Source organism: Triticum aestivum, chromosome 6A (genome assembly GCF_018294505.1).
Source record: "Triticum aestivum cultivar Chinese Spring chromosome 6A, IWGSC CS RefSeq v2.1, whole genome shotgun sequence".
In the NCBI taxonomy this organism is placed as follows: domain Eukaryota; kingdom Viridiplantae; phylum Streptophyta; class Magnoliopsida; order Poales; family Poaceae; genus Triticum; species Triticum aestivum.
In genome coordinates this window covers 574,200,914-574,223,243 of record NC_057809.1, presented here as the reverse complement: position 1 = coordinate 574,223,243, position 22,330 = coordinate 574,200,914, and positions in this window count along the sequence as shown.

Here is a 22,330-nt window from a genome sequence, read left to right as displayed (position 1 = left end):
AATTTGAACTTCTAGGTTTATTTTAACAGAGAAAATTCTTTTTTATAAAATTGTTTGAGATGCTTTTTTTAATTTGACCTTCTTTGGGTTTGTAATAAGCATTGAACTTATTCGTCTTTTTAATCTGAACCTATAGGCTTTTTTTTGGAAATGGGGAAAGCTTTTTTATAATTTTTGAAATGATCATTTTTTTAATTTGAACTTCAATGTAATAGTATTACACAAAGGACAACTCAAAAAAGCTCCAACTTTTCCATGGCACTAGCACATGAGCAAACATTTCGTCCATGGTATGGCATCCAAAATGTGAACTTTTGCACACTGCGACACATGTATCTTGCACAAGCACCTTTTCATGCAACCAGATATACACAAATTTGCATTGAAGCTAATCGGGTGGGGCGAGAAACAAGAATGGATCGAGCTTCTTTGAATTTCTCTTCAGCTAGGCATTTGTGCCAAAAGAACAGAGAGAAGCTGCCTATATGTGGCAACAACAAAAACACATGAGAACACTCTGGCTCTGGCTACTAATGCATGTGCTTAGAAAACACTCAGAGATGTAAATGAAGTTCATCAGCAGCTTGTATAATTTAGAGGCCAAATCACACAAACAAAAGACCGGAGTGCATTTCCGATCCCTGCTTTGAGAAGTACAAACAAAAGAGCGGCTTTTGATAAACACCGAACCACTAAATTATTTAAATGTAAACTTCTACATAAATGAAGAATGAATCTCTCTATCCATCACCACAAAGTACGCGAACAAATCTCTCAGGATTTCTAACACAAACACCCTACTCGGCACATGTTATGGGCATCCAGTGATAACTATGCATCAAATGCCACATCAAAAGGAAGAAAATACATCAGGGTCAGATGCAACAACACAAAAAATTTGAACCTCCAAGAGCATCATGGCGAACTACATGCTGGAGCTGCGAATAGTGTTGGAAATTTAAATGGCGGTGAAACGGCATCTACACGCAGTGGGTCGGGGCACTGCAAAGGGTGGGTGGGGCAGGATGTAGGAGGTGTGGACTGTAGCTCGCGATGGGCTTGACGTCCCTACAACCGCGGGGCTGGACTGGGATAGCATCACCTTTTCCTCTTGCCTAAAAAAGAAATGATGTGCATGGCTGTGTGAGAGAACTAAATGAAACAACACTTAACTCTCTCAATGTATACAGAGAAATAGGTGAGCGAACTAAATGAAACAACACTTAACTTTCTCAATTATACATACAGGTCAAATTGAAAATATTAGGATTATGCCCTAAAAAACTAGGATTACTGGAGCAAACTGAAAAACAAATGAACATTCTCAATGTATACTAAACGAAACACAGACATATTCTCCATGATGAAAAAGCAGTGTGTCTTTTCAGCCAAAACAAAATGGGCATCTCTGAAGTTCGAGTACGCTAGTACATGCATTTTTATCTGCAACAAAATATTTTTACTTTGATTGAATCAGAGAAGAGAAACATTGTGTAGAGTGTGGATTCACAAAAATCAAGGCAAAATGAAGCACCATACTATTCATTTGTGGCATAAACACAAGCAGCTTAGAGGCATACTTTTTTTCTTACTTGATGACCTACAGAGCATGTAGAAAAAAAAGGACATCGAGGGGAAGTACTAATCAGTATTGAGCTTGAGCGACCATCTGAGCAATAAATCCAACAGCGGCAGACGCATATATATGGCTACGCTACACCTCAACGGAAATCACATCCCATGCTGAATAGCATCCCAACACCAGCAAGGTTCAGTTAGTATAGGGCATTCTAGCATTATCTAAACTGTCACCCCTCAAATATTCATATAGAAAATCTTCCTCTCTCATTCAAGTCCACCTTAGCATCATGGGATGTCTGTGTTTTAGCATAGGGCACTGTCAGTGAATTTTAAAGACAACGAAATGCATCACTGTAGCATGATAGTAGAGATGCTGAACTGAATCAATATGCGAGGTCTAACAAGAAATACTTGAAGAAAGCAGTGGCATAAGCATTGCATTAGTGTGTCTAATAGGAAGTTGACCGAAGTTCAAATACTGCATTGTATTAGTGTGGCATACTGCATTGGACAAAATATATTTTAAAGATAGGTGTTCCTTGCTCCTAGTTTGACGTGATAGACTATGCACAGGCCATAAGCATCATAAAAAGGGTGGCAAAGCTTGCATTTTTCAAAGAAAAAAGACCTGCACTTTTTCATTCTAAAGCCCGAATGCTCCATCAAAGTGACACTGACCTTTAAAATTTGAAACCATCCACTCACTACTGTAATGTGCACCGCCAGGTCCATAACAAAAGAAGAGGATGAACCTGTATACCGCTCGTCAACATGCAGTTCAACGCTGCTCAAAGCCTCAAACGAATTCATCCATCACATATTTAAAACTGCCCTCAAGTTCATTTTTGAGAAACCAAAAAACCCGAGCCGACTGTAATTGGTGGCACCAACTGCAGGTCGAGACCTCCTGCAGCTGCAGGTCGAGACCACCCGAATATGCAGGTCGAGGCCGCAGGACGGGGAGGCGGTGGTTAGTCGGGATATGAGCGGGACTGGTTGGGGAGGCGGAGGGCGCATGGTGCAGGTGGGATAGTGGTGGTTGGCCGGAGGGCCGCTGTTTTGTTGTTAGGGCCCGGCGGCGGTGTGAATGGAGGTAGGATCACAGCAGCAGCGTGGTTGGTTGTCGGGGGCCATCGGCGGCGCGATTGGAGGTCGGGCCTCAGCGGCGGCGCGGTTGCAGGTCGGGCCTCGATGACGACGCGATTGGAGGTGGGCCTGGCGGCGACACGGTTGGTTGCAATGCCGGCAGAGGCGCGCTTGGAGGCGGGATTCGGGGAGGGAAGCGGCTGTGACGCCCGGATAGTTACGCTACAGTAACCCTCTGCTAATGATGCCATGTCACCTCCATTACTGTTGCTAATCTCTCTTCAATTCAAAAACCGATTCAAATTCAAATTCAAAATCAAGCAAACAATAAAAGTTTTCAAATATTAAAACTAAAATGTTCGGAGTGAACAAAATAATGCACAGGTAATTATGGTGGAGAAACCACACCTTTATAAAATATTTAAATACTATAAGATAAATAAAACAGTAACGAAAACTATTGTTTAAATACTTATAGTTATTAAATAAATATCAAACTATTTTAGCTTGGGTAGCAAGTTAATGTGGCAGTGGCATATTTGGTAATATCAAATACGGTGCCATTTTGGTATTCTGCTAACACAAAAATAAAAGGAAACTAAAAGAAAACAGTACAGTAAATATAAATAAAAAGTAAAGGGAAAACAGAAAACAAAACAAAAGAAAAGGGACCCCCCTAATGGGCCAACCGGCCCAGCTGACAGCCAGGCCAGCCCACTGGCCCAACCGGCTCCCCACTCACCTCCATAACCCCACCCGACCGAAACCCCAACCCCCCACATCACACCCACTCCCCCACTCCCTCTTGTTAGCCCCCCACCTCTCGATCCCATCTGGATCGGGAGGGGTTCGAACCCGGCGCCCTACCGCCGCTGCTCGGAGCTCCTCCGCCCCGTCCTCATCTCCTCTTCGTCTCCCCTCGCTCCAGCGGGCCGTGGAGCCATCGTCTCCGCCCAGCGACTCCTCCCTCCGTCCTTCGGCGGCCGGCCCCGCCCCGAGTGGATCTAGATCGGGGCAGCCGACGCCCCGACCCGTCACGTGCCATCACCCCACCACTCCCGACGCTGACGTCCCGGAGCACCTTCGCTGGACCTCCCTGCCGGACTGCCTCGTCGCCGCCTCTTCCTCGCTGGCTCCACCGAGCCACGCCGCCCCCCTGCTCTTCAAGCGCACGTGAGCGCTCCCCTCTGCCCCCTCTCCACCATTGCGAACGTCGCCCCGGTGCCATCCCGCGATTGACATGCCCCTCGCTCCTGCAGCTATAGCATGTCGTGCATGCGCACACCGCGCGCATCGCGACCCTGCTCGCCGCCCTCGCCACGCGGTCGAACGCCCCCACGCTCACTGCTTGCGGCGCGCGCTCGCTATGGCGGCGCCTCCCCGCTGCTGCAGTTGCTACTGTTGTTGCCTGCCCCTGCCTCGACCTCTTGCCACCACTTGCCGCTGCCCACCCGTGCCGGCCACCCCGAGCTGCAACGCCCGCCACCGCTCCGTTCTGCCTGGCCTCGCTGGCGCCCTCGCAACCGACGGCCATGGCCTCGCCCAGCCGGGCTGCGTCCGCCCCTAGCGCCCGTTAGCGCCCGCACGCCCGATAGGCCCCCTGGGCCTATGACAAAAGGGCCTCGCCCACAGAACATTTTTAGAAAAAAAATAAAATAAAAATGAACATAAATTTAATTAATTAATTAATTAATTAAATTAATTAAGTTAATTAATCTAATTAACTAGTCAGTTTAATTAAACAATAATTAGATTAGTTAAACCCTAATTAGACTAAACAGTCAATGACGAACGGGACCCACACGTCAGTTGACCAGTCAACCCTCTGTTGACTGCTGACGTCATGATAACGTCAGCAAGCACTGTTCTGGATAATGTTGAATTAAAGTATTTAAATTAATCCTAAAATGATTTAAATCTTTTAAAAATCATATAAAATAAACTGTAGCTCAGATGAAAATACTTTCTACATGAAAGTGGCTCAGAACGACGAGACGAATCCGGGTACGCAGCCCGTCCGTCCGCTGCGCATCCCTAGCATAGCAAACACGCAACTTTCCCCCTCCGATACCTCTGCCCGAAAACGCGAAACACTGGGGATACTTTCCCGGATGTTTCCCCCCTTTACTAGTATCACTTACTACCGCGTTAGATCACCTCTAGCACCGCGTTTGTCATGTTATGCTTTGATTGCTCTATTATTTATTGTGTTCCCCCTCCGTTACTTTTTCCGGTAGACCCCGAGACCGTTGCCGGTACCCCTGTGATCGACTACAGTGTTGACGACCCCTTCTATCCAGAGCAACCAGGCAAGCCCCCCCTTTGATCACCAGATATCGCCTACTCTTCTCTATACTGCTTGCATTAGAGTAGTGTAGCATGTTACTGCTTTCCGTTATTCCTATCCTGATGCATAGCCTGTCCTTGCTACTACTGTTGTTACCATTACCTGCTATCCTACTGCTTAGTATAGGATGCTAGTGTTCCATCAGTGGCCCTACACTCTTGTCCGTCTGCCATGCTATACTACTAGGCCGTGATCACTTCGGGAGGTGATCACGGGCATATACTATATACTTTACACAGTTACATTACATGTGGTACTGTTCGGAGTTGGGGGCTGAAGGGGCAGGTGGCTCCATCCCGGTAGAGGTGGGCCTGGGTTCCCGACGGCCCCCGACTGTTACTTTGTGGCGGAGCGACACGGCTTGTTGAGACCACTTAGGAGAGAGGTGGGCCTGGCCCTGGTCGGTGTTCGCGGATACTTAACACGTTTAACGAGATCTTAGTATTTGATCTGAGTCTGGCTATTGGCCTATACGCACTAACCATCTATGCGGGGACAGTTATGGGCACTCGACGTCGTGGTATCAGCCGAAGCCTTCGTGACGTCAGCGACTGAGTGGCGCGCGCCGGATTGGACCGTAAGCCTGCTCTTGTATTAAGGGGGCTAGTTCTGCTTCCGGCCGCGTACGCAGCATGCAGGTGTGCAATGGGCGATGGGCCCAGACCCCTGTGCCATAGGATTTAGACCGGCGCGCTGACCTCTCTGTTGTGCCTAGGTAGGGCTGCGACGTGTTGATCTTCCGAGGCCGGGCATGACCCAGAAAAGTGTGTCCGGCCAAATGGGATCGAGCGTGTTGGGTTATGTGGTGCACCCCTGCAGGGAAGTTAATCTATTCGAATAGCCGTGATCTTCGGTAACAGGACGACTTGGAGGTGTACCTTGACCTTATGATAACTAGAACCGGATACTTAATAAAACACACCCTTCCAAGTGCCAGATACAACCGGTGATCGCTCTCTCACAGGGCGGCGAGGGGAGGATCATCGGTTAGGATTATGCTATGTGATGATACTTGGAGGACTTCAGTCTACTCTCTTTTACATGCTGCAAGACGGAGGCTGCCAGAAGCGTAGTCTTCGAAAGGACTAGCTATCCCCCCTTATCCCGACTTTCTGCAGTTCAGTCCACATATAATAGCCTTATTCCAGTTGATACCAATGCATACATTTGTAGTATAGCTCCTTGCTTGCGAGTACTTTGGATGAGTACTCACGGTTGCTTTCTCCCTCTTTTCCCCCTATCTCTTCTACCTGGTTGTCGCAACCAGATGTTGGAGCCCAGGATCCAGACGCCACCGTCGACAACTACTACTACTCGGGAGGTGCCTACTACTACATGCAGCCCGCTGACGGCGACCAGGAGTAGTTAGGAGGATCCCAGGCAGGAGGCCTGCGCCTCTTTCGATCTGTATCCCAGTTTGTGCTAGCCTTCTTAAGGCAAACTTGTTTAACTTATGTCTATACTCAGATATTGTTGCTTCCGCTGACTCATCTATGATCGAGCTGTTGTATTCGAGCCTTCGAGGCCCCTGGCTTGTAATATGATGCTTGTATGACTTATTTTATTTGTAGAGTTGTGTTGTGATATCTTCTCGTGAGTCCCTGATCTTGATCATACACGTTTGCGTGTATGATTAGTGTACGATTAAATCGGGGGCGTCACAAGTTGGTATCAGAGCCGACTGCCTGTAGGAATCCCCCTTCCACACTCCTTGGCCGAAGTTGAGTCTAGACATTTCAAAAACTTTTACCAACATGGTTGTGTGCCTTATGGGCCCACGTCGCCATCTGGGTGGTATTAGGATCTTTTATTCCTCATCTATACTCTCGGACTCTGAGCTCTCTTCTATTCGGGTTAAATGATTTTGCTAAAAACAAAACTAACTTTAGGTTCTCGAAAATACTTTCTCCCGGAGAGCCCTCACTTCAGATGATCGCCTGCTGCACTAGAAGATTCCGAAGTTACTCTATGATGTCCTCTCGAGTCTTTGTGCCATTGCATTTGCGATTCCCTTCCACCGTCGACCCCTATGAAAACTGCATACACTTGCCATTCATACAATCATTCCCTGTTGATCTTGTTATTACAAGATACCTCGAAAATTCTCTCTATTGTTCCGAGAATACTTTGTGCCTACTGCTTTGCAGTTCATTATCCACATATACACCCCTACGGATAATTTCTCGTACTTACCAAGTATCTGCCCATCCCTAGTTGTTTGTGTGTTTCTCTAAGTTTTTCAAAATAATATTTGATCTTCCGAAAATGCTTAGCAGCTTATTGCTTTTGAAATTCTTGCTTGCTTGCATTATGGTTAATACCATAAGTATAGTAATCCTATTGGCATCCCTTGTCACTATCATTCTTGAGTCCATTGATTCAACAAGTTGTGAATGTTCACAATCATCAGTCAAATCTTAGGATTATCCTTTCGGCTCAGACGTCATTTGGATATGAACTGGTTCTTGACCAATCAATGCCTTGATCGGTTGTGCTTTTAAGTCTATTAAACTTATTCGTTTTCGATCAGAATGATTGCTTCTGATCCCTTGATTTGGAAATCAAAAAAAATCTTTGCATTAAGCTTTGAATTAGTAAGTTGTTTCTATAATCTGATGCCTTGGCATTCCTTGTTCCTCTGATTGAGTTCCGATACTCACATCAGCCCCTTTGTTGACCGCCATACCCATTGCCGGGTTATTATCCAACAGTGTCCTTGACGACCTAAATTCTTGTGATTCTTTACCTGATACATAGTGCCTTTGGTAAATTGTATCCTCTACTTTTGACAACCTTGCTCTACTTTCGAGTTTGTGTTATTTACTCCTGGAGTTCATGGTATATGTTCTAAGAAGCCTCGATGGGTTGAACCTATGCCTTCCTTAATATGTGTGGACTCGAAAGTTTTCATGAGTCATACTCTCCTGTTGCTCCGCCAGGTAAAATTTCTACACTATAGCCTCATCAAAAGCTAGAAGTAAAATGAGAGGATATGCATTGAATAAGTGGGAGTCGACCTTGAGCCCTTGCGTTCATGCCCATGGACCCGATGCGGAACTTTTCTTTGAAGCTTCTTGTAAATGATAATAATCCCCTTGTTATAAGTTCGTCCTGTATCTATGTTTGGTCCTTTACAATCATGGTTCCGGCCATATTTTCTCCTTAATACCATTTCTCAGACAAGTTGAAGTACTTGTCTTGTGTAGATCATTACACTTGTCCAACCTTTACTTTGATCTACCGACAAGTATTACACTATGATATCTTGATAATGTCATGGTACTACATAACTTCTTATGGGTTCTTCATCAAATGTTATTTCTCCCCTAATCCAATTTTTCTTGGGTTCTGGGTTGTCATCAACCGAGAACACCGAATAGTGAATCGAGTCTGTACTCTGATTCAATAAGTCCTAAGTAATTTTCATTGCTTACGAGTTTAATAACCCTTCAAGTCATTCCTAGCCTGATTGGCCATATCATTATGGTGCAAAAATTTAACTGTGCTACCTGGTCCTTTTTCCCGGAGAAAAAATTTCGACGGTGAGCTAATCTTACGTCGATCTTCCTCGTCATATCATTACTCCTAGAACAACAAACTTGATTTTGAGTTTGTGTCATACCCTTGGGTTCAATAACCTTTCGCTTCATCATTCCTTTGGCTTGATGTCATCGCCGACCGATTACATCTTCATGAAATCTCTCAGCAATTGTGTCGTGATCATCATCGGCATTCTGAGCTCTTCCAGGATGTCAATTGAGTTCATTATGAGAAATACCATCCTTGCCCTCGATGATCTGTGTTATCATCAACCACTTTATTGACTTCCCTCCAACACAAACTTATTCGTGTTTTGTGTTATACTTTGAGATCCTTGCTATCCAGCAATTATTCTTCTTTACCTTGGAGTATTGCTACCTTATATGTCAATAAGGTCGTGAGAATTGCTCCACCTCTTTAGAATTATTGGTATAGTGATACTTCTCGCCATCACCATTCTTTCTTGGTTCCCGTGTTGATTCTAGCCGGGATACCAATAGATGAATGGTGCTGCTTGGACTCTGCACTTCTAGCAACCATATTGCTTTGAAGTTAATGGTCGACATTTCATTCTTAGACTATTGGTTGTTGGACCACCTTTCTAACATTGATCATGCTACCTAAGACCATATTTTGGGTGCACTTTTCAACCAATGCTTAATTGTGTATATTTTCCTCGAGCATACATCCTTATATCATTTGACCCGACAAATGTTATCTCCTTGTTCACATAAGTGTGGAGATCCATATTTTGAAAATCTCAATGAATTGTCGTTGAGTTCATCAGCCACCTCTTCATCCTCCCCTTGGTTTTAATGATGAAATCTTGTTTTGGAACTCGCTTCCATAGTTCATTGCCCGAGAATCTTATAATGTCATCTCGTCAATTGTGCTACACCTTTTCTTCTCAGGCATCCTAAGTTGGAGGTATCCTGACACCGGTCGGATCCGAACCTCGGTCAGATATGATGGTTGGAACATATCTCCAAGAGTTATAGCATTGGTCTTTATATGACTCGGTAATGTGATGTCATGCCTAGCACACCTGACCGGAGGACCTATTGTTATAACTTCCTTTTTAGCAAGTATATCCATTCTTTCATGAGGAAATTGTCAGACTTATTCTATAAGTTGTTCCTGATGGATCCTTTGTGTATCCAAAATCCGACCTTTGGTTGAAAACCATGTCAATGCTATCTCAAAGCATGTCTGTGGTACTCCGATTTTCAACAAGAACATTTGAAGCCCAATGATAAATGTTTCTTTCTTAATTATCCTAACACCATTGTATGGGTAATGCCATGAAAATTCTCTCCCATTACCTAAATGGTTTTCTACGTTATATCCTGTCAGGGATATCATGCTATGCTTGTCTTTGGGAAGGATATACCCCTGAATTATGTGTTTAAACACATTTTTCTTTCCATTGTTCTGATTAAATCTGATAAACACTTTTCCCTTTCCATTGGTTTGTTTAAACCCTTTCTATGATCTATATGACATAAGCAGTAATATTCTTCTACTTATGTAAACGCCTCGATGTAAGATTCTGTCAGCAAGACCCTGTTACTATGGTTGATGACATTCTGGTAGCCACCGATGGACGAGAATTTGCCTAATGGTCCGCCTCGTTCAACGAGCAGGAAAATGGTTCTCTTCGTCCCTCGCCCTTGGTACCAACGATGCAGACAACATAACAGACCGGTTATTCTCTGACATGCCTTGCTATCATGACTGTGCCGGATGTCAACGCCCTTCCTTATTTTAACCCACATGGTGGGCCCATAACCCACAGGTCCCAGGATCGAAACCTGACTCTCCTGTACACCCTGTTGCCAAAGTTATCCTTGAGCCTGGCTACGTATGTAATTGACGGGTCACCTTCCTAGTGATCTACTCTGGTAATAGACGCAATATTCAATCTCGTTGCTTTGGACCCCTTTTGCATGTTGTTTCAGACATCGATCGATTGCCTATCTGTTTGAAACTTCTCAGGGTACCTTCTTACTTTTCTCTCAATATTTTCTTAAGTATCTATTCGAGAGTTACTTTCTACCACATTCATTGAGTTCTCTGCTAGATAGCCAACCTTGTAAGGTCCGTTCTTCCGCAATTACCCCTTACCTATTCGTAAGTACGATGGAGTTTCCAAAGAAAAGGACGACTTCACCATGATGCCCTGAAGCAGAGGAATGAAGACATCAGCGCTATGGATCGACCAACTCGAGGAGAGCAACCAAGGCCGAGAAGATTCGTTAGGAATTCGTAACTAGACCTTTCCCCCTTATTCCACCTCTTAAATCTCGGGACGAGATTTCTTGTAGTGGAGGAGAATTGTGACGCCCGGATAGTTACGCTACAGTAACCCTCTGCTAATGATGCCATGACACCTCCGTTACTGTTGCTAATCTCTCGTTAATTCAAAAACCGATTCAAATTCAAATTCAAAATCAAGCAAACAATAAAAGTTTTCAAATATTAAAACTAAAATGTTTGGAGTGAACAAAATAATGCACAGGTAATTATGGTGGAGAAACCAACCTTTATAAAATATTTAAATACTATAAGATAAATAAAACAGTAACGAAAACTATTGTTTAAATACTTTTAGTTATTAAATAAATATGAAACTATTTTAATGTGGCAGTGGCATATTTGGTAATATCAAATACAGTGCCATTTTGGTATTCTGCTAACACAAAAATAAAAGGAAACTAAAAGAAAACAGTACAGGAAATATAAATAAAAAGTAAAGGCAAAACAGAAAACAAAACAAAAGAAAAGGGACCCCCCCAATGGGCCAACCGGCCCAGCTAACAGCCAGGCCAGCCCACTAGCCCAACCGGCTCCCCACTCACCTCCATAACCCCACCCGACCGAAACCCCAACCCCCCACACCACACCCACTCCCCCACTCCCACTCGTTATCCCCCCACCTCTCAATCCCATCTGGATCGGGAGGGGTTCGAACCCGGCGCCCTACCGCCGCTGCTCGGAGCTCCTCCGCCCCGTCATCATCTCCTCTCCGCCCCCTCATTCCAGCAGGCCGTGGAGCCATCGTCTCCGCCCAGCGACTCCTCCCTCCATCCTTCGGTGGCCGGCCCCGCCCCGAGTGGATCTGGACCGGGGCAACCGACGCCCCGACCCGTCGCGCGCCATCGCCCCACCACTCCCGACGCCGACGTCCCGGAGCGCCTTTGCCGGACCTCCCCGCCGGACTGCCTCGTCGCCGGCTCCACCGAGCCACGCCCCCCTTCTCTTCAAGCGCAGGTGGGCGCTCCCCTCTGCCCCCCTCTCCCCCATTGCGAACGTCCCACCGGTGCCATCCCGCGATTGACATGCCCCTCGCGCCTGCAGCTATAGCATGTCATGCAAGCGCACACCGCGCGCATCCCGACCCTGCTCGCCGCCCTCGCCACGCGGTCGAATGCCCCCGTGCTCACTGCCTGCGCCGCGCGCTCGCTATGGCAGCGCCTCCCTGCTGCTGCAATTGCTACTGTTGTTGCCTGCCCCTTCCTCGACCTCTTGCCACCACTTGCCGCTGCCCGCCCGCGCCGGCCACCCCGAGCTGCAACGCCCGCCACCGCTCCGTTTTGCCTGGCCTCGCTGGCGCCCTCGCAACCGACGGCCATGGCCTCGCCCAGCCGGGCTGCGCCCGCCCCTAGCGCCCGTTAGCGCCCGCACGCACGATAGGCCCCCTGGGCCTATGACAAAAGGGCCTCGCCCACAGAACGTTTTTAGAAAGAAAAAATATAAAAATAAAAATAAACATAAATTTAATTAATTAATTAATTAACTAAATTAATTAAGTTAATTAATCTAATTAACTAGTCAGTTTAATTAAACAATAATTAGATTAGTTAAACCCTAATTAGACTAAACAGTCAATGACGAACGGGACCCACACGTCAGTTGACCAGTCAACCCTTTGTTGACTGCTGACGTCATGATGACGTCAGCAAGCACTGTTCTGGATAATGTTGAATTAAAGTATTTAAATTAATCCTAAAATGATTTAAATCTTTTAAAAATCATATAAAATAAACCGTAGCTTAGATGAAAATACTTTCTACATGAAAGTTGCTCAGAACAATGAGACGAATCCGGATACGCAGCCCATCCGTCCGCCACGCATCCCTAGCATAGCAAACACGCAACTTCCCCCCTCCGATACCTCTGCCCGAAAACGCGAAACACCGGGGATACTTTCCCGGATGTTTCCCCCCTTTACCAGTATCACTTACTACCGCGTTAGATCACCTCTAGCACCGCGTTTATCATGTTATGCTCTGATTGCTCCGTTACTTTTTCCGGTAGACCCCGAGACCGCTGCCGGTACCCCTGTGATCGACTACAGTGTTGACTACCCCTTCTTGCCAGAGCAACCAGGCAAGCCCCCCCTTTGATCACCAGATATCGCCTACTCTTCTCTATACTGCTTGCATTAGAGTAGTGTAGCATGTTACTGCTTTCTGTTATTCCTATCCTGATGCATAGCCTGTCCTTGCTACTACTGTTGTTACCATTACCTTCTATCCTACTGCTTAGTATAGGATGCTAGTGTTCCATCAATGGCCCTACACTCTTGTCCGTCTGCCATGCTATACTACTGGGCCATGATCACTTCGGGAGGTGATCACGGGCATATAATATATACTTTACACAGTTACATTACCTGTGGTACTGTTCGGAGTTGGGGGCTGAAGGGGCAGGTGGCTCCATCCTGGTAGAGGTGGGCCTGGGTTCCTGACGGCCGACTATTACTTTGTGGCAGAGCGACAGGGCAGGTTGAGACCACCTAGGAGAGAGGTGGGCCTGGCCCTGGTCGGTGTTCGCGGATACTTAACACGTTTAACGAGATCTTGGTATTTGATCTGAGTCTGGCTACTGGCCTATACGCACTAACCATCTACGCGGGGACAGTTATGCGCACTCGACGTCGTGGTATCAGCCGAAGCCTTCGTGACGTCAGCGACTGAGTGGCGCGCGCCGGATTGGACCGTAAGCCTGCTCTTGTATTAAGGGGGCTAGTTCTGCTTCCGGCCGCGTACGCAACATGCAGGTGTGCAATGGGCGATGGGCCCAGACACCTGCGCCATAGGATTTAGACCGGCGTGCTGACCTCTCTGTTGTGCCTAGGTAGGGCTGCGATGTGTTGATCTTCCGAGGCCGGGCATGACCCAGAAAAGTGTGTCCGGCCAAATGGGATCGAGCGTGTTGGGTTATGTGGTGCACCCCTGCAGGGAAGTTAATCTATTCGAATAGCCGTGATCTTCGGTAACATGACGACTTGGAGTTGTACCTTGACCTTATGACAACTAGAACCGGATACTTAATAAAACACACCCTTCCAAGTGCCAGATACAACAGGTGATCGCTCTCTCACAGGGCGACGAGGGGAGGATCATCGGTTATGATTATGCTATGTGATGATACTTGGAGGACTTCAGTCTACTCTCTTCTACATGCTGCAAGACGGAGGCTGCCAGAAGCGTAGTCTTCGAAAGGACTAGCTATCCCCCCTTATCCCGGCTTTCTGCAGTTCAGTCCACATATAATAGCCTTATTCCAGTTGATACCAATGCATACATTTGTAGTATTGCTCCTTGCTTGCGAGTACTTTGGATGAGTACTCATGGTTGCTTTCTCCCTCTTTTCCCCCTATCTCTTCTACCTGGTTGTCGCAACCAGATGTTGGAGCCCAGGATCCAGACTCCACCGTCGACGACTACTACTACTCGGGAGGTGCCTACTACTACTTGCAGCCCGCTGACGGCGACCAGGAGTAGTTAGGAGGATCCCAGGCAGGAGGCCTGCGCCTCTTTTGATCTGTATCCCAGTTTGTGCTAGCCTTCTTAACGCAAACTTGTTTAACTTATGTGTGTACTCAGATATTGTTGCTTCCGCTGACTCGTCTATGATCGAGCTCTTGTATTCGAGCCTTCGTGGCCCCTGGCTTGTAATATGATGCTAGTATGACTTATTTTATTTGTAGAGTTGTGTTGTGATATCTTCCCGTGAGTCCCTGATCTTGATCGTACATGTTTGCGTGTATGATTAGTGTACGATTAAATCGGGTGCGTCACAGCGGCGGCAGCGACGCGGCGGCCGGTTCTCAAGGCGGGGGCGGCGGCGCGGCTGCGCGGTGGCCGTATCCCGCGGCTGGCCGACGCCGGCGAGGGTGGGTGGCTTGTCAGAGAGGGAGTGGGGCGTGGGGATGGTGGCTGGATCGGGGAGGGAGTGGGGGCGTGGGGAGGTAAGGTGGGGATTTTTTTTCTTTTTTTGTTCAGTGGCATTTTCGGATCTCAGGAACCTCTAGCGTACCTTATATAGGGTTGGCTATGATCCAAATAACTATTCTAATCCCAGGATTAGAATAGTGCTGTCCTATATATATATATATATGAGATCAGGAAAAAAATGGATCAACTTGTTGATGTCTACTATGCAACTTTATTCTTGTAGACACGTGTTGGGCCTCCAAGCGCAGAGTTTTGTAGGACAGTAGCAATTTTCCCTCAAGTGGATGACCTAAGGTTTATCAATCCGTGAGAGGTGTAGGATGAAGGTGGTCTCTCTCAAACGACCATGCAACCAAATACAAGAAATCTCTTGTGTCCACAACACACTTAATACAATGGCAAATTGTATAGGTGCACTAGTTCGGTGAAGAGATGGTGATAAAAGTGTAATATGGATGGTAGAAATATATTTTTATAATCTGAATAAATAAAAACAGCAAGGTAGCAAATAGTAAATGGGCACAAAAATGGTATTTCAATGCTTAAAAACAAGGCCTAGGGTCCATACTTTCGCTAGTGCAATCTCTCAACAGTGCTAACATAGTTGGATCATATGATTATCCCTCAAAGTGTAACAACGAATCACTCCCGAGTTCCTATTAGCGGAGAAGAAAAGATAGGAATTGTTTGTAGGGTACGATGCCACCTCAAAGCTACTCTTTTCGATCGATCTATGCAAGAGTTCGTACTAAAATAACACAAAGATATTGTTTCCTTCGATCTATCCTAGAGTTTGTACTAGAATAACACCAAAGCAAATTCATATTCATAATACTCAACCCACACAAAGAACTACAAAGAGTGCCCCAAGATTTCTACCAGAGAAACAAAGACAAGGATGTGCATCAACACCTATGCATATATTACCCACATGTCACCGCGGCAATCCGCAAGTTGAGTGCCAAAACATATATCAAGTGAATCAATACAATACCCCATTGTCACCACGAGTATTCAATTGCAAGACATATATCAAGTGTTCTTGAGGGAGTCCTGGACTAAGGGGTCCTCGGGCGTCCGACCTGTTAACTATGGGCCGGACTAATGGGTTGTGAAGATACGAAGACCGAAGACTGCACCCGTGTCTAGATGGGACTCTCCTTGGCGTGGAGGGCAAGCTTGGCGACCAAACATGTAGATTCCTTTCTTTGTAACCGACCTTGGGTAACCCTAGATCCTCCCGGTGTCTATATAAATCGGAGGACTTGGTCCGGAGAGGATATATTCATTACCATAGCCATACAAGCTAGGCCTCTAGGGTTTAGCCATTGCGATCTCATGGTAGATCAACTCTTGTAATACTCATATTCATCAAGATCAATCAAGCAGGATGTAGGGTATTACCTCCATAGAGAGGGCCCGAACCTGGGTAAACATTGTGTCTCCTGTTACCATCGACCTTAGACGCACAGTTCAGGACCCCCTACCCGAGATCCGCCGGTTTTGACACCGACATTGGTGCTTTCATTGAGAGTTCCACTGTGATGTCGACGACGGGATCGATGTCTCGCCTTGTTCTTGCTACCTCTTTTAGAACTGCGTTGGTTTTCCCCGAAGAGGAAGGGATGATGCAGCAGAGTAGCGTAAGTATTTCCCTTAGTTTTTGAGAACCAAGGTATCAATCTAGTAGGAGTGTCGGTGTCAAAACCGGCGGATCTCGGGTAGGGGGTCCCGAACTGTGAGTCTAGGCCGGATGGTAATAGGAGGCAGGGGACACGATGTTTTACCCAGGTTCGGGCCCTCTTGATGGAGGTAAAGCCCTACGTCCTGCTTGATTAATATTGATGATATGGGTATTACAAGAGTAGATCTACCACGAAATCAGAGAGGCTAAACCCTAGAAGCTAGCCTATGGTATGATTGTATGTTATGGTTGTTGTCCTACGAACTAAAACCCTTCGGTTTATATAGACACCGGAGAGGGTTAGGGTTACACAAGGTCGGTTACAAAGGAGGAGATATCCATATCCGTACTACCTAGCTTGCCTTCCACGCCAAGTAGAGTCCCATCCTGACACGAGACAAAGTCTTCAATCTTGTATCTTCATAGTCTAACAGTCCGGCCAATGCAGATAGTCCGGCTTTCCGGAGACCCCCTAATCCAGGACTCCCTCAGTAGCCCCCGAACTAGGCTTCAATGATGATGAGTCTGGCATGCAGTATTGTCTTCGGCATTGCAAGGAGGGTTCCTCTCCAAATTCTGTGTACCTGTCGAAATAGTGTCCGGTCTCTTGTGAATGTTGCACTCCTTGGCTTCAACGCCTAATAATGGCCACTTTCCACGTGTCGAGCGAATGTGAAGAGCCAGGGCATTTTCACATTTACCCCCCTAGCTGTATGAATGAGCCGCCTATTAAAAAGACGAGGATTCAGATCCAAATCACACCATCCTCCCTCGGCGAGCCTTCATCGGAGCGCACCCGACAGAGATCCATTCCATCATGGCCATTGTTGAGGAAATCGTTAACTGGTAGCTGCTCGGTTGGCTAGCGAGTAGGGGATTAATCGGCTAATCGGCAAGTTAATCGGCCATTTAATCAATTAATCGGACGATTTTTTGGTTTATCGGCTACTCGGTGACCCTATGAGTAGGGATTAATCGGCAAGTTAACTGGTTAATCAGATGAATTCTTGAACAGGGATCATGGCCGGTCGATGCAGCTCCTCCTCTCGCCCCCTAGCTCCAAGCCTGGAGATTGGGAGAGATGTTCCGTCCCGCACAGCAAATTAGTGATGCTTCAGACCAAGGGTTTTCTTCCCCCAGCGTACCTGGTCCCGGTTCGAGCCGGGCTTGCCACCTATAATGGCGGAGAGCAAGCGGAGAGCCTCCCCAATCCCTCCAAGGGAGAGCGGGTATGCCTTGTCCCTTATTTAGTAAGAGGGCTCGGATTCCCAATTCATCCGTTTCTCCGGGGGCTCCTGGAGTTCTACGGCCTCCAGTTGCACAACCTTACGCCTGCCTCCATGCTGCATATCACGGGATTCGTAGCCCTTTGCGAGTTGTTTTTGGGCTGTGAGGCTCATTTCGCTCTGTGGAAGAAGCTGTTCTGCCTTGTGCCCCGTTCTCAGAAGGGGTCAATATATCAAGTGGGCGGAGCCGAAGTGTGGCGTGTTGCTGGGACCGGATAGCTGTTCGGAACCCCAAAGAATACGTCCAAAGACTGGCCTTCGGAATGGTTTTATATAGAAGACGTCCCCCTCCCGGATCCTATTCGGATCGGCCTTCCTGAGTTCGACAATGCCCCTTTGAAGAAGCGCCGGAGCTGGCGTCCATGGAGCTCCCTCGAGGAAGATGACAGGGACGTTCTTTACCTAATGAGCCGGATAAGTTATTTTGCTTGATCCGGATTGACCATGATCGAGGTCATGGCCATATGTATCATGCGGGGGGTGCAGCCGCTCCAGTATAGAGGCCACCCCATGTGAGATTTCAATGGGGAGGATGACGCCACCCGCCACAGCCGCAAAGGGCCGGGATCGGCTGCTGATTTAATAAAGATCTTGTCCACTTTGTACAAGGGAGAAGAGGAGGAATTCCTTCGTGTCAACCCGCAGGGTGGATTCTCTATGTACAATCCTCCGAGCTAGATAAGCGGAGACTTTTTCTCGCCCATCCGTTTTGTATTCCCATAGTTAAGTATTCAGTCTAGCGATTTCATCGCAGGAGCTGCGCCAGGCTGTAAAGGAGATAAACAACCCTCCTCCACAACCCGAGGACCATGGACGGTCCCTTGACCCGGCCTCCTAGGAGGATCCGGACATATCTATGGAGCTGATCGATGGGGTATTTTACCAATCGAGTAATGACAACGCCTTGGTGGCCATTATGGCCGATTACCCTGGGCTAGTTCCAGCCTCATAGGTGACTGAGACAGAAGTCCCAACACTTAAAAAGGGATCCGTCCTTGCGCTTTTTTGATTGTCGTATAACAGCCGTGTTTTGCAGGGGAGGTCCTCGGGGCAGAAGGCCGAGCCTGTGGCAACTAGCCAACAAGGGGCCGCGAGGCCAGGCGGGCTAAAACGACCCGTAGTCCAGATTGAGACACCGGCGCAGCGGTATGGTGCGCCGTCTTTATTGCAAGCCATTATTCTCAGAGGCATACTAACGCCCATGCCTTCTTTTCAGGAAAAAGAGCGCTCGCGGGACTATACCTGGAGAGGCTACCCATCGCGCCTCCACCAGCCATGCTCCAAGCCCAGATTCGGAGGCGGGAACGAATATGAGGCGTGCGCCGGGCGCTCCTCCGACAGAGGATGCGGACAAACTGTCCGCCACCAATTCCGAGGTGGAAAGTGCCATGAACCACAGGCGTCGCCGGATTGTTCTTCGTGACGCTTGTTTCTCCCAAGAGGCATTGGATGCCTTCAACTCGGGAGACGCGCACTGTTGAGGATATCACTACTGGGCGTAAACCGGCCTATCTGGGCCAGGTTAACTTCTTCAGTAGTTAACTATGTTGAAACCCAAGAAGGCAGATGAGGGCTCAAGGCCCATAGTCGGTTCAAGGCCTGTATCCGTAAACCGGCGTTGGTATGTAACTTGTATTGTAAGTTAGGAATAAGTAGAGACCAAACCGCACACATCTATGAGCCGGTATTGGGAATCTGTAAACCGACGGGCGTCACCCGTGTATATAAGGGGACGACCCGGCGGCGGTTCAGACAATAGACGACAACTCGAGACATAGGCGAAGCTTGTTTGCTCCCTAGTCATCGAAACCCCATCAATCCCATCACAACTAGACGTAGGCTTTTACCTTCATCGAAGGGGCCAAACTAGTATAAACTCTCTTGCGTCCCTGTGTCCGCTTTAACCCCTTCAAGCTAACCCGTCGCGATGGCTCTACGACTAAGTCCTTTCTCTAGGACATCTGCCGTGACAAAACCACGACAGTTGGCGCCCACCGTGGGGCTATCGCACGATGGTTTCAATTTCTTGGAGGGCCGCTTTGAAGGACTCAAGGGCTACGCTGTGGGCCGGATGACTAAGAGTCGTTGCGGCAAGCTCTACATCGATGATGCAAGCTGGGGCCCCGAGGCCGGCTCAGTTGAGTACGGGTACCGGGTCCCCTTTGGTGGCATACACGTTTTCATCGGCAAGATCGGATGAACCGGGCCCTGAGCCGGACAACTGCACCGACCTCGTCGAAACGGCTCAGCATGCGCGGTCCGCCTGGGTTAAACCGGCCGTGAAGCATGCCTTCGTGGGAGTCATCCATGGAGGAAGTTACAAGGATGGATCGGAATCTCGCGGCGAGACCGTCGTTTATTCCGGCGATGAGTCATCAACCGGAGAAACTGAATCTCTATATGAGCTACAAGATGGCCGGATTGGGGGCTGTTCCGATGGCGACAGTATTCCGGACCCCTCTGATCTACCCAACCGAGTTGGAATATTCATGGCCGGCACACAAGCAGCACTTCATTCTTCGACCGCTGCGCCAATAACCTCCGGTTCAGCAGCGGTGACAGCTGCCGGGGCAGGAAGCTCTGCACGCCCGCCGACTCAAGTTCTATCAGATCTATTTGATGCATTGGCTGTGCTTATGGCAGAAGCTAATCCAGCGGATCAGGAAGTCCACAACACGGAGATTGCGAAGGTGAAGGAATAGATCACCCAGGCCAAGGCGGACCTGGCAGCTGAGAGTGCCAGGATGACCACGGAGCGGGCCGCTTTAGATGCACAAGCCTACATGCTCATGTTGGACCAGAACGCGTCGCATGAAGTCATGAAGAGGAAGTACCGATCCCGTTTGCCTTCGGTTTTCGAGGCCAGAGACCTTTTCAACACCCCAGGAACAGGAACCAGCAATCCGCTGGAGGGAAACCAGCCGGAAGCTCCAGGGACCGGTGCGCCGGTTCAGCCCCATCCGATGAATCCGCCTCGTCAAAACAATGTTATACCTTAGGCTGTTTCAACACCTCCGGGTCACTACTCCAACCCAATGGACAATCTCGTTGCCGCTGCTGCACGGCTGGAGGACATTCCAATTGAAGGTGACTCGCCGCAGGCGGTAGAGAGCTTTGGTCCAACAGGAAGCATACTCGTACATCCGCGACCGGATCCACTCGACCCCTCGTCCAAGCCGGAGCTATAGCAGGCGTATGGATGAACCAGCAGTATCAAGTAATGAAAGACGTGGAGCACCCTGCGGCAACAATCTGGCGGGTGGTGCTGATAACGCTCAGGAAGTGGTGGACCGGGCCCGAGCACGCAGGGAGGCCGAGTTAGCCGCACAGTATCAGGCTCGGCAGCTTACGCCGGTTCGTCCAACTATTTCGATCGAACCCGGTGTTACTTCTAGCTCTTTGGGGGTGCCTTGCCTTTTCCTCGCTTTATGCAATGTGCACCTGCCCAGGGATTTCAAGGGCCCACGCAAGGTACCAAATTACACGGCGGATCAACCCCCAGAGACATGGGTGGAGAGCTATGAGATGGCCATGGAGATGCTTGATGTGGATGATGCGGCAAGTGCGAAGTACTTCACCATGATGCTTGAAGGAACAGCCCGCACTTGGTTAAAAAGCTTACCGGCCAACTCTATCAGTTCATGGGCCCAATTACGAGCCCGGTTTATCTATAATTTCAAGGATACATGTAACAGCCTATGTCGATAGTGGACTTAGCTGCTTGTGTCCAGGAGGAAGGAGAATTGACGACTCATTGGGTGCGCCGGGTCTCACAAGTGTTGCATTCATCAGACCGCATCAACGCTGACATTGCAGTCTTAACACTAGAAGGCAACTACCGGTTTGGGCCCCTAAAGCTGAAGTTGGGACGGATGAAGCGCCATTGCACTGACATGGGGACCCTCATGGCTGCTTTGGTAAAGTATGCTGATTCTGATAGTACCAAGGATCCCGAATCTGATGATGACAAGGCAGGGAAGGGAAAGAGGAACAACAACTCCAAAGGTCAGCAGCATCACTTGGCAGGCAATGGTGGCGGAGGCAAGCGTAAAGCGGATGGTAACATGGACTTTGTGGCTAATACCAACGCGCAGGACAAGGGCCAGCGACGCAAGGGTAAACCGCCAAATCGCAGTGGGGCACCCAACCCTAACCCGGACCGCCTAAATTATCTACTGAGCCAGCCCTGTCCAAGACATGGGACGAAGGAGGTGCCAGCAAACCACCTTTGGAAGGATTGCTTCATTATGCAGGAGTTCAAGAATTCTAATGCTTTCCGGTATGATCACGGCTCCGGCGGTGGCTCAGGATCCGGGCCGGGTTACGGTGGAGGAAATTCCGGTTCAGGATTTAATGGTAATCCGGGCGGACATAATAATCAAAATAATCAGAACAACCAGGGTGGTTACAACCAACAGCAGCAACAGTCAGGTTACCAGAGCAACCCAAAGCAGTTGAATAGTGGGCAGTACCATGTCTTCACCACTAGCTTGGACAAGCGAGACCGGAAGGTTCAGAGGCGGGCAGTCAACTCTGTTGAACCGGCCGTGCCCCGTTATCTACG